Source organism: Schistocerca americana, unplaced genomic scaffold (assembly GCF_021461395.2).
Source record: "Schistocerca americana isolate TAMUIC-IGC-003095 unplaced genomic scaffold, iqSchAmer2.1 HiC_scaffold_701, whole genome shotgun sequence".
Lineage (NCBI taxonomy): Eukaryota > Metazoa > Arthropoda > Insecta > Orthoptera > Acrididae > Schistocerca > Schistocerca americana.
Window position 1 is genome coordinate 26,944 of NW_025726458.1, and position 14,851 is coordinate 41,794.

Genomic DNA, 14,851 nt, shown 5'->3' on the forward strand with positions numbered 1-14,851 from the left:
AACGAGGTCAGCGACCGTTAACTTGCGACGCTGTTCGAGAGAATTTTTTAAAACAAAAACTCTCCGCGGACAGTCGGTACGCACGTGACCACTTTCATTGCACAAAAAACAGGTACCAACCTGACCACTATATGTTACATGGACACGATATCCACCGATCTGCAGGTGAGATGGAATATTCTGCTTAACGTGCATTTCGACTGAACGAATACCACTGTAACATTGCAGGCGATGTTGGCTTGACCAGCGTTCAAGGCGAATGCTCTTTACATCACCATACTTCTGTAGACCCTCCTTAAGATAGACATTATCTACCTCCGGTGGAAGGTTGTAAACACGAACATTGGTATACGTGATGGAAGCATTGGAAAGCAGCACGGTACTTACAGAATCATCCCGATGCCGAAAAAGAACTTGATGACCATATTTAGAAAGAATTTTATCAACCTGAAGTGGGTCCATAAACTTAACAAAGAAAACATACAGTTCGGTATCAAAATAAGCAGTGTGCACCTGATCCGAATGAACACCAAAGGTATCTACCAACCAATCATGAATCTCAAGAGAACTAGGTTGCACATGGCGGGTTGACTTGTCAAAAGCAAAACTAACTGTAGCCTGACGAGGAATAACCTGGGACGACATTTTCAAAATATGCGGTCGAAACCGCTACACAAAAAAAACACTGAAATACGGACAGAAAGTAACACAAGGTACGAAACAACGACGGAGAAACACTCTCAGAAGTTGCAACACAACACGTAACAAAAAAGATAGTCCACTATACGTAACGCTACGGCGGAGCGGAAGACTAGGCACGTCCACACTGCACGGCGTCTAAAGCGGAACTGCCTGACACAGAAAAAGGAACGCAGTCGGTAGGACTTTTTTGATTCTTTTGCTTCTAAGGGAGTTAGTTGTCTAGTGAGTCTCTCTTATGGCATGCACTAGACAACCAGAACAGCTACAGGAGAGAGTCATTTTTGTTGTCAGCGGTAGTTGCATTATCACCAACGCAGAGCAATTCCATTGGCGTCGCATCAAAACGAATACCTGCCGAAACCCGGGATCGAACCAGGGACCTTTAGATCTTCAGTCTAACGCTCTCCCAACTGAGCTATTTCGGCTGACGTTGAACGTTCCTGTTTGCATGTGTTTGTTAACCTCTGCCTCGTTGCCAATTTCACAGTCACCTTCGTCTGATAAGACACAGGGACGCTGAAAGGCGAGCAGCCGATGCAGTGAAGTCCCACACACATTTCTTCTGCTTCCATCATCGTAACAAGCAAACATGTCGACTCGACTCGTGTAATATTCACTTCGCTGACTTCACGTGACGCCGCGCTGACGCTAGAAAACCCGTGCTATATCGATGCCAGGGGCAACTCGTGTGCAGAGAACGAGACACAAGAAGGAGTGAGCCTCTCCACCGTATGAGAGGCAGTATCTAGGAGATACACACGGTAAAACATTCGAATTGCGTTAGCTCATCAATTGCTACACGTCATCGTCTGCAAGCTAAAATGGACACATCTGCACTGCCCAGTGAGGCGACACTTGTACTAACACCCGGTGGGCGGCTGTGAGACGAGGAGATGAGCTGCGGCTTCTGGGCGCGACTGTAACGCTGCGCCCTCGATCAAATAACACTGCACATTGCTGGTGACGCGCGTGTTTAGTAGTGACGCAACTGCTAGGATGCAGCTGAACGTCCATCTTTTGAGAGCGAGAAAATTTTCGCAGTCGGCAGGACTCGAACCTACGCTCCCAGAGGGAATCTGATTTCAAGTCAGACGCCTTAACCACTCGGCCACGACTGCCGGTGGCACAAGTGGAACCGCCGTCTTTAGAAGCAATCTGATGGCAGAAAGCGGCGTGGCGTCACTCTTTTCTGTAGGGTTTCCATTAGCCGTTACGACAGTGTGTTAATTTTCGCCTGGCGGGGGTTTGAGCCCGGGACCCTTTGGTTGAGGGTCTAGCGCTCTACCGACTGAGCTGTCCGGTCCCTCGGCCGAGCGTTGTGGTGCATGCTACATGGTGTGCGAGTGATTCGCATGTTGTAATTACTGGCTTATGGCTCCAATGGCGACTTCACCGACTTCCCACTGACGCACCGCTGACGCTAGTTTTCTGTCGTCTTAAAACGATGGACATACCTCCAAGCAGCTGCGAGATCTTAAGAAAAGAAACGCTGCACCACTGCCTTTGCCGCACTCGAATGATTGAATTGCGATTCTTAAAAAGAAATGAATGTTCGCTCTGTCCTACACTTTCGAGCACATCTGTGTACTCACGATCTCAGCGACGGCTTTCTGCAGTCCCAGCGTCAGTGCGAGGTTGGCCACAGTAAGCAGCGGTCGTCGCGAAACTCAGTATTCTTAAACGGAAACTTTCGTCTTGTTGAGAATGGCGTCACTGGTTTGCACCCGCATTCGCCCACGCATGTCACATGTGTGCGAAAATTTTTGCTCCTCTTTACGCAAAATCGCACGCAGCCGGTAGGATTCGAACCTACGCTCCCAGAGGGAATCTGATTTCGAGTCAGACGCCTTAACCACTCGGCCACGACTGCCGGTAGCGCGGTGTTGTCCCGACACATGCAACTGCTACCGTTTAAAGCACTGTGGTGTCAGAAAACGGCGTAGCTTCGTTATTTTCCGTAGCGTTTCCACCGCTACCAGACGAATCGCTACCAAAGTATTAAAATTTCCGCCCGGACAGGGACTTGAACCCTGGACCCTTAGGTTAAAAGCCTAATGCTCTACCGACTGAGCTATCCGGGCTCACACGACGCTGTGATACCTCTCACGATGCACAACTATACATTGACTCATGTCCTTTACTGTTGTGCAATCGCTGCATGGGGCCGTTACTAATAAAACGTCGCCTAAATGCTGCCTGCAAACTTATCGCACTAAGCTCGTAACACACTATCGAAGACTGCTGACACACGATGCAACAACAAATTGCAGGAGTCGTTGCGTCTCATACGTTGGAGCAGAGAATTTACATATTTTGTCGACACTCACTGGGCAATTGGAAAATTCGCAAGCATTTCGAATGCAATGTTTCCCACGTTTTCGCTCGTTTCACGGTTCCGTTGAAGACGTTCTTCACCACCTGACACAGAAAAAGGAACGCAGTCGGTAGGACTTTTTTGATTCTTTTGCTTCTAAGGGAGTTAGTTGTCTAGTGAGTCTCTCTTATGGCATGCACTAGACAACCAGAACAGCTACAGGAGAGAGTCATTTTTGTTGTCAGCGGTAGTTGCATTATCACCAACGCAGAGCAATTCCATTGGCGTCGCATCAAAACGAATACCTGCCGAAACCCGGGATCGAACCAGGGACCTTTAGATCTTCAGTCTAACGCTCTCCCAACTGAGCTATTTCGGCTGACGTTGAACGTTCCTGTTTGCATGTGTTTGTTAACCTCTGCCTCGTTGCCAATTTCACAGTCACCTTCGTCTGATAAGACACAGGGACGCTGAAAGGCGAGCAGCCGATGCAGTGAAGTCCCACACACATTTCTTCTGCTTCCATCATCGTAACAAGCAAACATGTCGACTCGACTCGTGTAATATTCACTTCGCTGACTTCACGTGACGCCGCGCTGACGCTAGAAAACCCGTGCTATATCGATGCCAGGGGCAACTCGTGTGCAGAGAACGAGACACAAGAAGGAGTGAGCCTCTCCACCGTATGAGAGGCAGTATCTAGGAGATACACACGGTAAAACATTCGAATTGCGTTAGCTCATCAATTGCTACACGTCATCGTCTGCAAGCTAAAATGGACACATCTGCACTGCCCAGTGAGGCGACACTTGTACTAACACCCGGTGGGCGGCTGTGAGACGAGGAGATGAGCTGCGGCTTCTGGGCGCGACTGTAACGCTGCGCCCTCGATCAAATAACACTGCACATTGCTGGTGACGCGCGTGTTTAGTAGTGACGCAACTGCTAGGATGCAGCTGAACGTCCATCTTTTGAGAGCGAGAAAATTTTCGCAGTCGGCAGGACTCGAACCTACGCTCCCAGAGGGAATCTGATTTCAAGTCAGACGCCTTAACCACTCGGCCACGACTGCCGGTGGCACAAGTGGAACCGCCGTCTTTAGAAGCAATCTGATGGCAGAAAGCGGCGTGGCGTCACTCTTTTCTGTAGGGTTTCCATTAGCCGTTACGACAGTGTGTTAATTTTCGCCTGGCGGGGGTTTGAGCCCGGGACCCTTTGGTTGAGGGTCTAGCGCTCTACCGACTGAGCTGTCCGGTCCCTCGGCCGAGCGTTGTGGTGCATGCTACATGGTGTGCGAGTGATTCGCATGTTGTAATTACTGGCTTATGGCTCCAATGGCGACTTCACCGACTTCCCACTGACGCACCGCTGACGCTAGTTTTCTGTCGTCTTAAAACGATGGACATACCTCCAAGCAGCTGCGAGATCTTAAGAAAAGAAACGCTGCACCACTGCCTTTGCCGCACTCGAATGATTGAATTGCGATTCTTAAAAAGAAATGAATGTTCGCTCTGTCCTACACTTTCGAGCACATCTGTGTACTCACGATCTCAGCGACGGCTTTCTGCAGTCCCAGCGTCAGTGCGAGGTGAACCGATGGCCACAGTAAGCAGCGGTCGTCGCGAAACTCAGTATTCTTAAACGGAAACTTTCGTCTTGTTGAGAATGGCGTCACTGGTTTGCACCCGCATTCGCCCACGCATGTCACATGTGTGCGAAAATTTTTGCTCCTCTTTACGCAAAATCGCACGCAGCCGGTAGGATTCGAACCTACGCTCCCAGAGGGAATCTGATTTCGAGTCAGACGCCTTAACCACTCGGCCACGACTGCCGGTAGCGCGGTGTTGTCCCGACACATGCAACTGCTACCGTTTAAAGCACTGTGGTGTCAGAAAACGGCGTAGCTTCGTTATTTTCCGTAGCGTTTCCACCGCTACCAGACGAATCGCTACCAAAGTATTAAAATTTCCGCCCGGACAGGGACTTGAACCCTGGACCCTTAGGTTAAAAGCCTAATGCTCTACCGACTGAGCTATCCGGGCTCACACGACGCTGTGATACCTCTCACGATGCACAACTATACATTGACTCATGTCCTTTACTGTTGTGCAATCGCTGCATGGGGCCGTTACTAATAAAACGTCGCCTAAATGCTGCCTGCAAACTTATCGCACTAAGCTCGTAACACACTATCGAAGACTGCTGACACACGATGCAACAACAAATTGCAGGAGTCGTTGCGTCTCATACGTTGGAGCAGAGAATTTACATATTTTGTCGACACTCACTGGGCAATTGGAAAATTCGCAAGCATTTCGAATGCAATGTTTCCCACGTTTTCGCTCGTTTCACGGTTCCGTTGAAGACGTTCTTCACCACCTGACACAGAAAAAGGAACGCAGTCGGTAGGACTTTTTTGATTCTTTTGCTTCTAAGGGAGTTAGTTGTCTAGTGAGTCTCTCTTATGGCATGCACTAGACAACCAGAACAGCTACAGGAGAGAGTCATTTTTGTTGTCAGCGGTAGTTGCATTATCACCAACGCAGAGCAATTCCATTGGCGTCGCATCAAAACGAATACCTGCCGAAACCCGGGATCGAACCAGGGACCTTTAGATCTTCAGTCTAACGCTCTCCCAACTGAGCTATTTCGGCTGACGTTGAACGTTCCTGTTTGCATGTGTTTGTTAACCTCTGCCTCGTTGCCAATTTCACAGTCACCTTCGTCTGATAAGACACAGGGACGCTGAAAGGCGAGCAGCCGATGCAGTGAAGTCCCACACACATTTCTTCTGCTTCCATCATCGTAACAAGCAAACATGTCGACTCGACTCGTGTAATATTCACTTCGCTGACTTCACGTGACGCCGCGCTGACGCTAGAAAACCCGTGCTATATCGATGCCAGGGGCAACTCGTGTGCAGAGAACGAGACACAAGAAGGAGTGAGCCTCTCCACCGTATGAGAGGCAGTATCTAGGAGATACACACGGTAAAACATTCGAATTGCGTTAGCTCATCAATTGCTACACGTCATCGTCTGCAAGCTAAAATGGACACATCTGCACTGCCCAGTGAGGCGACACTTGTACTAACACCCGGTGGGCGGCTGTGAGACGAGGAGATGAGCTGCGGCTTCTGGGCGCGACTGTAACGCTGCGCCCTCGATCAAATAACACTGCACATTGCTGGTGACGCGCGTGTTTAGTAGTGACGCAACTGCTAGGATGCAGCTGAACGTCCATCTTTTGAGAGCGAGAAAATTTTCGCAGTCGGCAGGACTCGAACCTACGCTCCCAGAGGGAATCTGATTTCAAGTCAGACGCCTTAACCACTCGGCCACGACTGCCGGTGGCACAAGTGGAACCGCCGTCTTTAGAAGCAATCTGATGGCAGAAAGCGGCGTGGCGTCACTCTTTTCTGTAGGGTTTCCATTAGCCGTTACGACAGTGTGTTAATTTTCGCCTGGCGGGGGTTTGAGCCCGGGACCCTTTGGTTGAGGGTCTAGCGCTCTACCGACTGAGCTGTCCGGTCCCTCGGCCGAGCGTTGTGGTGCATGCTACATGGTGTGCGAGTGATTCGCATGTTGTAATTACTGGCTTATGGCTCCAATGGCGACTTCACCGACTTCCCACTGACGCACCGCTGACGCTAGTTTTCTGTCGTCTTAAAACGATGGACATACCTCCAAGCAGCTGCGAGATCTTAAGAAAAGAAACGCTGCACCACTGCCTTTGCCGCACTCGAATGATTGAATTGCGATTCTTAAAAAGAAATGAATGTTCGCTCTGTCCTACACTTTCGAGCACATCTGTGTACTCACGATCTCAGCGACGGCTTTCTGCAGTCCCAGCGTCAGTGCGAGGTTGGCCACAGTAAGCAGCGGTCGTCGCGAAACTCAGTATTCTTAAACGGAAACTTTCGTCTTGTTGAGAATGGCGTCACTGGTTTGCACCCGCATTCGCCCACGCATGTCACATGTGTGCGAAAATTTTTGCTCCTCTTTACGCAAAATCGCACGCAGCCGGTAGGATTCGAACCTACGCTCCCAGAGGGAATCTGATTTCGAGTCAGACGCCTTAACCACTCGGCCACGACTGCCGGTAGCGCGGTGTTGTCCCGACACATGCAACTGCTACCGTTTAAAGCACTGTGGTGTCAGAAAACGGCGTAGCTTCGTTATTTTCCGTAGCGTTTCCACCGCTACCAGACGAATCGCTACCAAAGTATTAAAATTTCCGCCCGGACAGGGACTTGAACCCTGGACCCTTAGGTTAAAAGCCTAATGCTCTACCGACTGAGCTATCCGGGCTCACACGACGCTGTGATACCTCTCACGATGCACAACTATACATTGACTCATGTCCTTTACTGTTGTGCAATCGCTGCATGGGGCCGTTACTAATAAAACGTCGCCTAAATGCTGCCTGCAAACTTATCGCACTAAGCTCGTAACACACTATCGAAGACTGCTGACACACGATGCAACAACAAATTGCAGGAGTCGTTGCGTCTCATACGTTGGAGCAGAGAATTTACATATTTTGTCGACACTCACTGGGCAATTGGAAAATTCGCAAGCATTTCGAATGCAATGTTTCCCACGTTTTCGCTCGTTTCACGGTTCCGTTGAAGACGTTCTTCACCACCTGACACAGAAAAAGGAACGCAGTCGGTAGGACTTTTTTGATTCTTTTGCTTCTAAGGGAGTTAGTTGTCTAGTGAGTCTCTCTTATGGCATGCACTAGACAACCAGAACAGCTACAGGAGAGAGTCATTTTTGTTGTCAGCGGTAGTTGCATTATCACCAACGCAGAGCAATTCCATTGGCGTCGCATCAAAACGAATACCTGCCGAAACCCGGGATCGAACCAGGGACCTTTAGATCTTCAGTCTAACGCTCTCCCAACTGAGCTATTTCGGCTGACGTTGAACGTTCCTGTTTGCATGTGTTTGTTAACCTCTGCCTCGTTGCCAATTTCACAGTCACCTTCGTCTGATAAGACACAGGGACGCTGAAAGGCGAGCAGCCGATGCAGTGAAGTCCCACACACATTTCTTCTGCTTCCATCATCGTAACAAGCAAACATGTCGACTCGACTCGTGTAATATTCACTTCGCTGACTTCACGTGACGCCGCGCTGACGCTAGAAAACCCGTGCTATATCGATGCCAGGGGCAACTCGTGTGCAGAGAACGAGACACAAGAAGGAGTGAGCCTCTCCACCGTATGAGAGGCAGTATCTAGGAGATACACACGGTAAAACATTCGAATTGCGTTAGCTCATCAATTGCTACACGTCATCGTCTGCAAGCTAAAATGGACACATCTGCACTGCCCAGTGAGGCGACACTTGTACTAACACCCGGTGGGCGGCTGTGAGACGAGGAGATGAGCTGCGGCTTCTGGGCGCGACTGTAACGCTGCGCCCTCGATCAAATAACACTGCACATTGCTGGTGACGCGCGTGTTTAGTAGTGACGCAACTGCTAGGATGCAGCTGAACGTCCATCTTTTGAGAGCGAGAAAATTTTCGCAGTCGGCAGGACTCGAACCTACGCTCCCAGAGGGAATCTGATTTCAAGTCAGACGCCTTAACCACTCGGCCACGACTGCCGGTGGCACAAGTGGAACCGCCGTCTTTAGAAGCAATCTGATGGCAGAAAGCGGCGTGGCGTCACTCTTTTCTGTAGGGTTTCCATTAGCCGTTACGACAGTGTGTTAATTTTCGCCTGGCGGGGGTTTGAGCCCGGGACCCTTTGGTTGAGGGTCTAGCGCTCTACCGACTGAGCTGTCCGGTCCCTCGGCCGAGCGTTGTGGTGCATGCTACATGGTGTGCGAGTGATTCGCATGTTGTAATTACTGGCTTATGGCTCCAATGGCGACTTCACCGACTTCCCACTGACGCACCGCTGACGCTAGTTTTCTGTCGTCTTAAAACGATGGACATACCTCCAAGCAGCTGCGAGATCTTAAGAAAAGAAACGCTGCACCACTGCCTTTGCCGCACTCGAATGATTGAATTGCGATTCTTAAAAAGAAATGAATGTTCGCTCTGTCCTACACTTTCGAGCACATCTGTGTACTCACGATCTCAGCGACGGCTTTCTGCAGTCCCAGCGTCAGTGCGAGGTGAACCGATGGCCACAGTAAGCAGCGGTCGTCGCGAAACTCAGTATTCTTAAACGGAAACTTTCGTCTTGTTGAGAATGGCGTCACTGGTTTGCACCCGCATTCGCCCACGCATGTCACATGTGTGCGAAAATTTTTGCTCCTCTTTACGCAAAATCGCACGCAGCCGGTAGGATTCGAACCTACGCTCCCAGAGGGAATCTGATTTCGAGTCAGACGCCTTAACCACTCGGCCACGACTGCCGGTAGCGCGGTGTTGTCCCGACACATGCAACTGCTACCGTTTAAAGCACTGTGGTGTCAGAAAACGGCGTAGCTTCGTTATTTTCCGTAGCGTTTCCACCGCTACCAGACGAATCGCTACCAAAGTATTAAAATTTCCGCCCGGACAGGGACTTGAACCCTGGACCCTTAGGTTAAAAGCCTAATGCTCTACCGACTGAGCTATCCGGGCTCACACGACGCTGTGATACCTCTCACGATGCACAACTATACATTGACTCATGTCCTTTACTGTTGTGCAATCGCTGCATGGGGCCGTTACTAATAAAACGTCGCCTAAATGCTGCCTGCAAACTTATCGCACTAAGCTCGTAACACACTATCGAAGACTGCTGACACACGATGCAACAACAAATTGCAGGAGTCGTTGCGTCTCATACGTTGGAGCAGAGAATTTACATATTTTGTCGACACTCACTGGGCAATTGGAAAATTCGCAAGCATTTCGAATGCAATGTTTCCCACGTTTTCGCTCGTTTCACGGTTCCGTTGAAGACGTTCTTCACCACCTGACACAGAAAAAGGAACGCAGTCGGTAGGACTTTTTTGATTCTTTTGCTTCTAAGGGAGTTAGTTGTCTAGTGAGTCTCTCTTATGGCATGCACTAGACAACCAGAACAGCTACAGGAGAGAGTCATTTTTGTTGTCAGCGGTAGTTGCATTATCACCAACGCAGAGCAATTCCATTGGCGTCGCATCAAAACGAATACCTGCCGAAACCCGGGATCGAACCAGGGACCTTTAGATCTTCAGTCTAACGCTCTCCCAACTGAGCTATTTCGGCTGACGTTGAACGTTCCTGTTTGCATGTGTTTGTTAACCTCTGCCTCGTTGCCAATTTCACAGTCACCTTCGTCTGATAAGACACAGGGACGCTGAAAGGCGAGCAGCCGATGCAGTGAAGTCCCACACACATTTCTTCTGCTTCCATCATCGTAACAAGCAAACATGTCGACTCGACTCGTGTAATATTCACTTCGCTGACTTCACGTGACGCCGCGCTGACGCTAGAAAACCCGTGCTATATCGATGCCAGGGGCAACTCGTGTGCAGAGAACGAGACACAAGAAGGAGTGAGCCTCTCCACCGTATGAGAGGCAGTATCTAGGAGATACACACGGTAAAACATTCGAATTGCGTTAGCTCATCAATTGCTACACGTCATCGTCTGCAAGCTAAAATGGACACATCTGCACTGCCCAGTGAGGCGACACTTGTACTAACACCCGGTGGGCGGCTGTGAGACGAGGAGATGAGCTGCGGCTTCTGGGCGCGACTGTAACGCTGCGCCCTCGATCAAATAACACTGCACATTGCTGGTGACGCGCGTGTTTAGTAGTGACGCAACTGCTAGGATGCAGCTGAACGTCCATCTTTTGAGAGCGAGAAAATTTTCGCAGTCGGCAGGACTCGAACCTACGCTCCCAGAGGGAATCTGATTTCAAGTCAGACGCCTTAACCACTCGGCCACGACTGCCGGTGGCACAAGTGGAACCGCCGTCTTTAGAAGCAATCTGATGGCAGAAAGCGGCGTGGCGTCACTCTTTTCTGTAGGGTTTCCATTAGCCGTTACGACAGTGTGTTAATTTTCGCCTGGCGGGGGTTTGAGCCCGGGACCCTTTGGTTGAGGGTCTAGCGCTCTACCGACTGAGCTGTCCGGTCCCTCGGCCGAGCGTTGTGGTGCATGCTACATGGTGTGCGAGTGATTCGCATGTTGTAATTACTGGCTTATGGCTCCAATGGCGACTTCACCGACTTCCCACTGACGCACCGCTGACGCTAGTTTTCTGTCGTCTTAAAACGATGGACATACCTCCAAGCAGCTGCGAGATCTTAAGAAAAGAAACGCTGCACCACTGCCTTTGCCGCACTCGAATGATTGAATTGCGATTCTTAAAAAGAAATGAATGTTCGCTCTGTCCTACACTTTCGAGCACATCTGTGTACTCACGATCTCAGCGACGGCTTTCTGCAGTCCCAGCGTCAGTGCGAGGTGAACCGATGGCCACAGTAAGCAGCGGTCGTCGCGAAACTCAGTATTCTTAAACGGAAACTTTCGTCTTGTTGAGAATGGCGTCACTGGTTTGCACCCGCATTCGCCCACGCATGTCACATGTGTGCGAAAATTTTTGCTCCTCTTTACGCAAAATCGCACGCAGCCGGTAGGATTCGAACCTACGCTCCCAGAGGGAATCTGATTTCGAGTCAGACGCCTTAACCACTCGGCCACGACTGCCGGTAGCGCGGTGTTGTCCCGACACATGCAACTGCTACCGTTTAAAGCACTGTGGTGTCAGAAAACGGCGTAGCTTCGTTATTTTCCGTAGCGTTTCCACCGCTACCAGACGAATCGCTACCAAAGTATTAAAATTTCCGCCCGGACAGGGACTTGAACCCTGGACCCTTAGGTTAAAAGCCTAATGCTCTACCGACTGAGCTATCCGGGCTCACACGACGCTGTGATACCTCTCACGATGCACAACTATACATTGACTCATGTCCTTTACTGTTGTGCAATCGCTGCATGGGGCCGTTACTAATAAAACGTCGCCTAAATGCTGCCTGCAAACTTATCGCACTAAGCTCGTAACACACTATCGAAGACTGCTGACACACGATGCAACAACAAATTGCAGGAGTCGTTGCGTCTCATACGTTGGAGCAGAGAATTTACATATTTTGTCGACACTCACTGGGCAATTGGAAAATTCGCAAGCATTTCGAATGCAATGTTTCCCACGTTTTCGCTCGTTTCACGGTTCCGTTGAAGACGTTCTTCACCACCTGACACAGAAAAAGGAACGCAGTCGGTAGGACTTTTTTGATTCTTTTGCTTCTAAGGGAGTTAGTTGTCTAGTGAGTCTCTCTTATGGCATGCACTAGACAACCAGAACAGCTACAGGAGAGAGTCATTTTTGTTGTCAGCGGTAGTTGCATTATCACCAACGCAGAGCAATTCCATTGGCGTCGCATCAAAACGAATACCTGCCGAAACCCGGGATCGAACCAGGGACCTTTAGATCTTCAGTCTAACGCTCTCCCAACTGAGCTATTTCGGCTGACGTTGAACGTTCCTGTTTGCATGTGTTTGTTAACCTCTGCCTCGTTGCCAATTTCACAGTCACCTTCGTCTGATAAGACACAGGGACGCTGAAAGGCGAGCAGCCGATGCAGTGAAGTCCCACACACATTTCTTCTGCTTCCATCATCGTAACAAGCAAACATGTCGACTCGACTCGTGTAATATTCACTTCGCTGACTTCACGTGACGCCGCGCTGACGCTAGAAAACCCGTGCTATATCGATGCCAGGGGCAACTCGTGTGCAGAGAACGAGACACAAGAAGGAGTGAGCCTCTCCACCGTATGAGAGGCAGTATCTAGGAGATACACACGGTAAAACATTCGAATTGCGTTAGCTCATCAATTGCTACACGTCATCGTCTGCAAGCTAAAATGGACACATCTGCACTGCCCAGTGAGGCGACACTTGTACTAACACCCGGTGGGCGGCTGTGAGACGAGGAGATGAGCTGCGGCTTCTGGGCGCGACTGTAACGCTGCGCCCTCGATCAAATAACACTGCACATTGCTGGTGACGCGCGTGTTTAGTAGTGACGCAACTGCTAGGATGCAGCTGAACGTCCATCTTTTGAGAGCGAGAAAATTTTCGCAGTCGGCAGGACTCGAACCTACGCTCCCAGAGGGAATCTGATTTCAAGTCAGACGCCTTAACCACTCGGCCACGACTGCCGGTGGCACAAGTGGAACCGCCGTCTTTAGAAGCAATCTGATGGCAGAAAGCGGCGTGGCGTCACTCTTTTCTGTAGGGTTTCCATTAGCCGTTACGACAGTGTGTTAATTTTCGCCTGGCGGGGGTTTGAGCCCGGGACCCTTTGGTTGAGGGTCTAGCGCTCTACCGACTGAGCTGTCCGGTCCCTCGGCCGAGCGTTGTGGTGCATGCTACATGGTGTGCGAGTGATTCGCATGTTGTAATTACTGGCTTATGGCTCCAATGGCGACTTCACCGACTTCCCACTGACGCACCGCTGACGCTAGTTTTCTGTCGTCTTAAAACGATGGACATACCTCCAAGCAGCTGCGAGATCTTAAGAAAAGAAACGCTGCACCACTGCCTTTGCCGCACTCGAATGATTGAATTGCGATTCTTAAAAAGAAATGAATGTTCGCTCTGTCCTACACTTTCGAGCACATCTGTGTACTCACGATCTCAGCGACGGCTTTCTGCAGTCCCAGCGTCAGTGCGAGGTGAACCGATGGCCACAGTAAGCAGCGGTCGTCGCGAAACTCAGTATTCTTAAACGGAAACTTTCGTCTTGTTGAGAATGGCGTCACTGGTTTGCACCCGCATTCGCCCACGCATGTCACATGTGTGCGAAAATTTTTGCTCCTCTTTACGCAAAATCGCACGCAGCCGGTAGGATTCGAACCTACGCTCCCAGAGGGAATCTGATTTCGAGTCAGACGCCTTAACCACTCGGCCACGACTGCCGGTAGCGCGGTGTTGTCCCGACACATGCAACTGCTACCGTTTAAAGCACTGTGGTGTCAGAAAACGGCGTAGCTTCGTTATTTTCCGTAGCGTTTCCACCGCTACCAGACGAATCGCTACCAAAGTATTAAAATTTCCGCCCGGACAGGGACTTGAACCCTGGACCCTTAGGTTAAAAGCCTAATGCTCTACCGACTGAGCTATCCGGGCTCACACGACGCTGTGATACCTCTCACGATGCACAACTATACATTGACTCATGTCCTTTACTGTTGTGCAATCGCTGCATGGGGCCGTTACTAATAAAACGTCGCCTAAATGCTGCCTGCAAACTTATCGCACTAAGCTCGTAACACACTATCGAAGACTGCTGACACACGATGCAACAACAAATTGCAGGAGTCGTTGCGTCTCATACGTTGGAGCAGAGAATTTACATATTTTGTCGACACTCACTGGGCAATTGGAAAATTCGCAAGCATTTCGAATGCAATGTTTCCCACGTTTTCGCTCGTTTCACGGTTCCGTTGAAGACGTTCTTCACCACCTGACACAGAAAAAGGAACGCAGTCGGTAGGACTTTTTTGATTCTTTTGCTTCTAAGGGAGTTAGTTGTCTAGTGAGTCTCTCTTATGGCATGCACTAGACAACCAGAACAGCTACAGGAGAGAGTCATTTTTGTTGTCAGCGGTAGTTGCATTATCACCAACGCAGAGCAATTCCATTGGCGTCGCATCAAAACGAATACCTGCCGAAACCCGGGATCGAACCAGGGACCTTTAGATCTTCAGTCTAACGCTCTCCCAACTGAGCTATTTCGGCTGACGTTGAACGTTCCTGTTTGCATGTGTTTGTTAACCTCTGCCTCGTTGCCAATTTCACAGTCACCTTCGTCTGATAAGACACAGGG

At 50.0% G+C, this 14,851-nt stretch overlaps 25 non-coding genes across 25 annotated transcripts; all 25 read right to left on the reverse strand.

Annotated features, from left to right (window-relative positions):
* Positions 1 to 1,054: 1,054 nt before the first annotated feature.
* Positions 1,055 to 1,127, reverse strand: Trnaf-gaa. The gene has a single exon. It is a non-coding gene; the product is annotated as a tRNA-Phe (tRNA).
* A 611-nt stretch (positions 1,128 to 1,738) lies between these two features.
* Positions 1,739 to 1,820, reverse strand: Trnas-uga. The gene has a single exon. It is a non-coding gene; the product is annotated as a tRNA-Ser (tRNA).
* A 670-nt stretch (positions 1,821 to 2,490) lies between these two features.
* Positions 2,491 to 2,572, reverse strand: Trnas-cga. Its single transcript has one exon. It is a non-coding gene; the product is annotated as a tRNA-Ser (tRNA).
* Positions 2,573 to 2,710: 138 nt separating this feature from the next.
* Trnak-uuu lies at positions 2,711 to 2,783 on the reverse strand. The gene has a single exon. It is a non-coding gene; the product is annotated as a tRNA-Lys (tRNA).
* Positions 2,784 to 3,322: 539 nt separating this feature from the next.
* Positions 3,323 to 3,395, reverse strand: Trnaf-gaa. The gene has a single exon. It is a non-coding gene; the product is annotated as a tRNA-Phe (tRNA).
* A 611-nt stretch (positions 3,396 to 4,006) lies between these two features.
* Positions 4,007 to 4,088, reverse strand: Trnas-uga. Its single transcript has one exon. It is a non-coding gene; the product is annotated as a tRNA-Ser (tRNA).
* Positions 4,089 to 4,765: 677 nt separating this feature from the next.
* Trnas-cga lies at positions 4,766 to 4,847 on the reverse strand. Its single transcript has one exon. It is a non-coding gene; the product is annotated as a tRNA-Ser (tRNA).
* Positions 4,848 to 4,985: 138 nt separating this feature from the next.
* Positions 4,986 to 5,058, reverse strand: Trnak-uuu. The gene has a single exon. It is a non-coding gene; the product is annotated as a tRNA-Lys (tRNA).
* A 539-nt stretch (positions 5,059 to 5,597) lies between these two features.
* On the reverse strand, positions 5,598 to 5,670 carry Trnaf-gaa. The gene has a single exon. It is a non-coding gene; the product is annotated as a tRNA-Phe (tRNA).
* A 611-nt stretch (positions 5,671 to 6,281) lies between these two features.
* On the reverse strand, positions 6,282 to 6,363 carry Trnas-uga. Its single transcript has one exon. It is a non-coding gene; the product is annotated as a tRNA-Ser (tRNA).
* Positions 6,364 to 7,033: 670 nt separating this feature from the next.
* On the reverse strand, positions 7,034 to 7,115 carry Trnas-cga. The gene has a single exon. It is a non-coding gene; the product is annotated as a tRNA-Ser (tRNA).
* Positions 7,116 to 7,253: 138 nt separating this feature from the next.
* Trnak-uuu lies at positions 7,254 to 7,326 on the reverse strand. Its single transcript has one exon. It is a non-coding gene; the product is annotated as a tRNA-Lys (tRNA).
* A 539-nt stretch (positions 7,327 to 7,865) lies between these two features.
* Trnaf-gaa lies at positions 7,866 to 7,938 on the reverse strand. The gene has a single exon. It is a non-coding gene; the product is annotated as a tRNA-Phe (tRNA).
* Positions 7,939 to 8,549: 611 nt separating this feature from the next.
* Positions 8,550 to 8,631, reverse strand: Trnas-uga. Its single transcript has one exon. It is a non-coding gene; the product is annotated as a tRNA-Ser (tRNA).
* A 677-nt stretch (positions 8,632 to 9,308) lies between these two features.
* Trnas-cga lies at positions 9,309 to 9,390 on the reverse strand. Its single transcript has one exon. It is a non-coding gene; the product is annotated as a tRNA-Ser (tRNA).
* A 138-nt stretch (positions 9,391 to 9,528) lies between these two features.
* Trnak-uuu lies at positions 9,529 to 9,601 on the reverse strand. Its single transcript has one exon. It is a non-coding gene; the product is annotated as a tRNA-Lys (tRNA).
* A 539-nt stretch (positions 9,602 to 10,140) lies between these two features.
* Positions 10,141 to 10,213, reverse strand: Trnaf-gaa. The gene has a single exon. It is a non-coding gene; the product is annotated as a tRNA-Phe (tRNA).
* A 611-nt stretch (positions 10,214 to 10,824) lies between these two features.
* Trnas-uga lies at positions 10,825 to 10,906 on the reverse strand. The gene has a single exon. It is a non-coding gene; the product is annotated as a tRNA-Ser (tRNA).
* Positions 10,907 to 11,583: 677 nt separating this feature from the next.
* Trnas-cga lies at positions 11,584 to 11,665 on the reverse strand. Its single transcript has one exon. It is a non-coding gene; the product is annotated as a tRNA-Ser (tRNA).
* Positions 11,666 to 11,803: 138 nt separating this feature from the next.
* On the reverse strand, positions 11,804 to 11,876 carry Trnak-uuu. The gene has a single exon. It is a non-coding gene; the product is annotated as a tRNA-Lys (tRNA).
* A 539-nt stretch (positions 11,877 to 12,415) lies between these two features.
* Trnaf-gaa lies at positions 12,416 to 12,488 on the reverse strand. Its single transcript has one exon. It is a non-coding gene; the product is annotated as a tRNA-Phe (tRNA).
* Positions 12,489 to 13,099: 611 nt separating this feature from the next.
* On the reverse strand, positions 13,100 to 13,181 carry Trnas-uga. Its single transcript has one exon. It is a non-coding gene; the product is annotated as a tRNA-Ser (tRNA).
* A 677-nt stretch (positions 13,182 to 13,858) lies between these two features.
* On the reverse strand, positions 13,859 to 13,940 carry Trnas-cga. The gene has a single exon. It is a non-coding gene; the product is annotated as a tRNA-Ser (tRNA).
* A 138-nt stretch (positions 13,941 to 14,078) lies between these two features.
* Positions 14,079 to 14,151, reverse strand: Trnak-uuu. The gene has a single exon. It is a non-coding gene; the product is annotated as a tRNA-Lys (tRNA).
* A 539-nt stretch (positions 14,152 to 14,690) lies between these two features.
* Trnaf-gaa lies at positions 14,691 to 14,763 on the reverse strand. Its single transcript has one exon. It is a non-coding gene; the product is annotated as a tRNA-Phe (tRNA).
* Positions 14,764 to 14,851: the final 88 nt, after the last annotated feature.